Source organism: Pinus tabuliformis, chromosome 2_2 (genome assembly GCF_031772625.1).
Source record: "Pinus tabuliformis cultivar Carrire ecotype Pingquan chromosome 2_2, CPIR1, whole genome shotgun sequence".
NCBI classification, from domain to species: Eukaryota; Viridiplantae; Streptophyta; class Pinopsida; order Pinales; family Pinaceae; genus Pinus; species Pinus tabuliformis.
In genome coordinates, this window is record NC_142300.1 from 771,502,242 (window position 1) to 771,508,300 (window position 6,059).

Consider the following 6,059-nt stretch of genomic DNA (forward strand, 5'->3'; position numbering starts at 1 on the left):
TCAGGCTGAAAGGGTATTGTCAAAATTTTGTTAAGAATTACTGGAGAATAGTAACACCTCTAACAACATTATTGAAGAAAGATGCATTTTTATGGACTCCAGAAGCAATGAAGGCCTTTTAACGTCTTAAAGAGCCAATGTGCCAAGTGTTGGCCTTAGCTATGCTGGACTTCAAAAAAACATTTATTGTGGAATGTGATGCCTCACGAAATGGAATTGGTGTTATTCTAATTCAATAAGAAAGACACATTTCTTTCAAAATTCATCGAATCAAAGGAAAGTATTTATACAAAGTTATTTTTGAGGAGGAAATGTAGGAAATAGTACATGAACTTAAGAAGTGGCGACCCTACCTAATGGGAAGACACTTCAAGGTGAAAAAATATCATGATAGTCTTAAATACTTCTTAGGACAAATATTATCTTCAGAATATCAACAAAAATTGGTCACAAAGATGTTGGGTTGTGAATGTGAAATCATCTACAAAAAAGGGAAGCAAAATGTCCTGGCAGGTGCACTGTCAAGACACGATGAGGATGTCGAAGCATTTCTTTGTGCCATTTCTATTATCCAACCAGATTGGATAAAAAAGGTAAGGGATGAATGGAAGAATGACGAAGAAGTGTGGGCACTCATTCAAAAGTTACAACAAGATCTTAATATATCTGAGACATTTAGCTGGAAAAATGATTCGTTATGGTACAAAGATCGCTTATACATATGTTAGAATTCCCAACTCAAAAAAAATATTCTTATGGAACTGAATGCATATCTATTAGGAGGGAACTCTAGATTTTTAAAAACATACCATAAGGTTAAGAAGGAATTTTTTTGGATGGCCTTAAATTTGATATTCAAAAGTTTGTGGCTGAATGCTTGGTTTGCCAAAAAAATAGAGTGAAACAATTAAGACCCTGGGTCTATTACAACCTTTATCCATTCCAAATCAACATTTAGATGAAGTTTCAATGGATTTTATCACAGCTTTACCCAAGTCCGAAGAAAAGAGTGTCATCATGGTGGTAGTTGAAAAACTTACCAAGTATGCACACTTTTTTGAGTTATCTCATCCATTTAAAGTTAGTACAATTTATACTACATTTATGGAAACGATTCAAAAGCTACATGGAAACCCAAATATTGTCGTAAGCGACATAGATCACAATTTAATTGGAAATTTTTGGACAAAATTATTTTCTTGTCCTGGTACACAGTGATCTCATAGCTCATCTTATCATCCTCAATGTGATGGGAAAATTGAGATAGTAAATAAATGTTTGGAAGGATATCTTCATTACTTTGCATATGATAAACGGACACAATGGGTCAAATGGTTTCCTCTTGCTGAATGGTGGTATAACACTTCCTTACATACTACAACAAAAATTCCTCCATTTATGGCACTTTATGGATGTCACCTACCGTCCATCACATCATATTTAAGAGAAAATTCTAAGGTTCAAGCTGTGGAAGATCACATCAAGCATCAAAAACAAGTTCTCCAACTCTTAAAGGATAACCTAACTTCGACAGAGAACAGAATGAAACAATAGGAAGATCAACATTGCAATGAAAGAAGTTTTGATGTAGGTGACTAGGTATTTCTATTTAACAATCATATAAAGAAATGTCCCTCAAGAAATTTAAGAAGGATAATAAGTTATCACCAGAGTATTATGTTTTGTACAAGGTGTTGAAAGAGATTGGTACTATGGCATACACATTAGAGCTTCTTGCAGCTTCCTAAGTTCACCCAGCTTTCCATGATTCATTCTTAAATAAGGTTATTGGTGACAAGATTTGAGTTGAAACAATATTTCCAAAACTTGACAAGGAAGGAAAAATCATATTGGAGCCTAAAGCAGTCACAGAAAGAACTCGACATCTATGAAATTGATTAAGTTCAAAGTATCTTGTCAAGTGGATGCTCTTACCCATTGTAAATTCCACATGGTAGGATGATAAATCTATACAAAAGCATCTAGAACCACTCAAGTTTTGAGGAAAACAATTTTTTGAATGAGAGGGGCATGTGATGTCCCTATAATACTAGTGATTCCCCTATTACTATTTTCATTCTAGCGCTTATTGTTATTGTTGTGCCCCTATTGTCCCCATATTGTTATTATTATGCCCCATAGAAGCCCACTATTGTTATTGTTGTGCCCTTATATTATTATTGTTATGTCATCTTTGATTATATTATGACCACTTAGACTCCTATATATAGAAAGGAGGTTTCTTCATTTGCATCGTCCAATAATTTTTCATTTGTGTAATGTAAAGGAGGTTTCCCCTCAAAGAGGCTGATTATAAAGTAGTTGATCTATCTTTTTTCCAGTGTAAGACAACAAAAATCTCACTCGAAGAGGGTTAGTGAGCCATTTTTCCCTATAACCAGCCCCTTCAATTGGTGCATGGTTTGGATCTCCTTTACCTTCCCAAGGAAAGGTTTCCGGAGGAAGAGACAAATATGAAATGTTGTCAAAAGAAGACACTACAATGAAAATTTTCTACGAGGAGCAATTTACAACAATGAAAATGCTCTATGAGGAGTAATTCATAGTGTGGAGGAAGATAGGTGGAATATTATGCCAAGCAAGAGACATCGCCGTAGTTCTACTCTCATCAATGGAAAAATTTTCATTGTTGGCGATGAATAATGTTTTTTTCGTTAAACAATCTTTTCCAATGCCTGCTTTCTTACTACAATCATCTTCCAATGTCTTATTTCTTACCACAATCATCCTCTGTTCACTTATGTTTCAACTATAACATTTTTTATCAATATCAATTACTTCAATCTTTTGCTGCACCAAACTATTTTTTTTCTGACTTTCTAAAATATTTTTTGACACTTTCAAGAATTCCCGCAGCTATGATAGCCATTTGTCTAGCTTAACAAAACTAACTACTTGCAAGTCTAGGTTTGTTTCTGTAAACAATTTATTTCCATGAAAGTTAGCAAGAAAGATACTTAACAAATAGAGAATATAAGTCATAAATTAAAAATAAAAAAAAGGCCACACAACTAATTTATTTTCATTATTATGAGTCATGACTTTTTCTTGTATGGACTTCTCTCCCATCGAACATCCACTGAATCTGAACATGTAACATCATTGTAAGTAAAATGGCCATGCCAACAAATTGAATTGATACATGATATAATATTCAAATGAAATATCCTAACACAAAATGGGCATATTCATATAGGAAATAGAATAACCCTACTACACATGATATTCAACAAACAAATTCATATTCAGAGTGATCTTATTAAACTAACCAAACACTTAATAATATTCCTAACCATAGTTAATCCAATGTCATAGCAATCACATTGTTTTTATTATTCTTGGAATATTTGAATACATACATCAGCGTGCCAAAAGAAACATTGATTGGAAATTCCTATTAAGCTGAAATTAGCCTCACTTTTCATTAAGAATATTGGTTTATCAAAATAGCTGAAAAAATGACACACCTATACTTGTAGCTCTCATAACTCAAAGGCATTAATAAATTGACAATGACATGTAAATAAAATAAAGGCATTAATTCAATGAAAATGTGCATAGCTATGATAAATTAAGACACTAATACTAAGAATAAGAGAATGAACAAATTAAGGGAAGAATTGAAATGACCTAATAGATTTGTAGAGATACATGCCCTTAAAATCCACTAAAAAATGTCTACCGAAAATCATGTATGAATAGAGAAAGGCTTAAAAAAAATAAGAGAGGAAAAGTTTCAATATGGAAATAAGAATATGAAGAAAAAATAATCCCAAAATGACCACATATTTACTAAATAGTCGGTAGTCCTAGTATATCATGTCACTTTCACAATTTGAAGAAAATGTTGTCATTCAAAAGGAAATCTTTCCATTTCCATTTATCAATGTTTTGTTCCTAATAAAAGTGGAAAATTAATTATATCTAAGTGATGGTAACCAAAATTTGTTTACAACAATAACCATTTGAAAATATGAGCGATTCTACACATCTCTTGCGACCGTAATCTACTCCAAATATCTGTGGAGAAAAGCATGACAGGAAACATGCCTAATCATTGTAGAACACTTGAACACCATATCCATGTTGGCATCAAGATGATCACTTAGAGGGGAAATGTTATTCAACTTCAAAGCAATTAATAGTCTATGAAAATTTACTTGTGTGGCTTGACAATGTAATTCTTACTACTTCTAATTGGGGCAAGAAAATTCATTCAATAAACCCTATAAACTTGTATGAATGTGCACATATTGTTCTTTGAATGTATCCAACTTAAGCGTGTCAAGATTCTAAAAAAAATTGAGGATTCCATCGAATTAATTATCATTCGGAAAGGCCACTTGAAGATTAAGATCCCATTGAGGCTAATTAGCATTCGAGGGAATTCATTTTGTTGTTGCGGGAACATGTAGTAGAAGATTTAAGTTGATTGACATTTTCAAGAAGCTTACCTCTAAGACTGATATTCTACATCGAAATGCCTGTGATGCATCAAAATTCCTATGCCGAAGCCTCCCTGTCACTATATGTTACTCCAAACATCGCAAACATTGTTCCCTTTTAAGTCAAATGATCTCCTTGTTTTCCAAGTTGTTGTGCAAGACATTTGGAATGTGAAGTTCCCAAAATCTATAATGGTACTACATTGACTCAGAATTCCTAATTCCCAAAATATGTAACAACACTGCATTACCGAAAAATGGAATCAAATGGAAAATTCTATCTAGTATATTACTTGAAGTACTTAAAGTAATTTAGACCCTATATTAGGTTGGGTAGATCTACCTATGGTTTTGTGCATGGTTTTCACACTTGGTTTTTGACAAAATGGTTTTCGGTCCATGGTTTTGGACACGATCGCTTTCGGTCCATGGTATTGGATGCTTCGGCATGTGTAAATATGTATTGTAACATTGAAAGGAGCATAATGAAAAATCAATCTGGTAGTCCCAGTTTTTGGATCTACGGGAAAATCTCTGTGTTTATGTGTTTTATGTGTTATGCTCTTGCATTGTTTATTTTCTATGTTTTAGAATTTGTATGCAGGTAATTTCTGTACGGGGTTAAAACCTACATTTGGCATCAGAGCTATTTTGGCTTCAAGGGGAAAACTTTGTTGCTGAGGGGTTTCTCTTAGGCCTATGGTAGACCCTGCTCAGTGGGAGATCTACGGGATCAATTCTGGTGGTGAAAGAATATGGTGAGTAGTGGAAAGATAGAGATCGAGAAATTTAATGGTCAAAGTTTTGAGTTATGGAAACTCAAGATGGAGGATCTGTTGGTGGATAAAGATCAGTGGATCATGGTAGATCCAGGTACTAAACTAACAGGAGTTTCCAATGAAGAATGGAAGAAGTTGGGTCAGAAGGTAAAGAGCATAATATGATTGTGTGTCTCAGATTCATTATTGTTGACTGTATCAGGGGAAGCTACAGCGAAGGCTTTGTGGGACAAGTTAGGGACTTTGTACCAATCTATGTCTCTAGTGAATAAACTATTCTTGCGGAAAAAGCTATATAACCTGAGGATATAAGATGGAGACTCGGTGACAGAGCATATAAATGCATTTAATATTGTGGTAAGTTAGTTATTATCTCTTGATATTAAAATTTCAAATCAAGATAAGTGCATCATTTTGTTGTGTTCTCTACCAGATTCATGGGTTTGTTTGGTTATTGCAATAGGTAGCAATGCAACTACCTTGCAGTTTGCTGAAAATAGTCTCATCCTTGTTGATAGAGGAGATGAGAGGAAAAATATGGAGAACCAGAATGGAGATGCCTTGTCTGTATGAGGACAGTCCCAAAATAGACACAAAAATAAGTCATCGAGTGGGAGTTCTAAATCTCCAGTAAAACCTATAAAGGTGGTGTGTTGGAAATGTGGAAAGGAAGGGCACTACAAAAGGGACTATAAATATAAAGCTCCTAACAAAGGAAATGGGTCTGATGATGCTCCTTTTGTAGAGGCGAAAACCACCTCAGATGAAGGTGGGGATGTGTACGTGGTTTCTTCAAGTACACATGTAGATCATG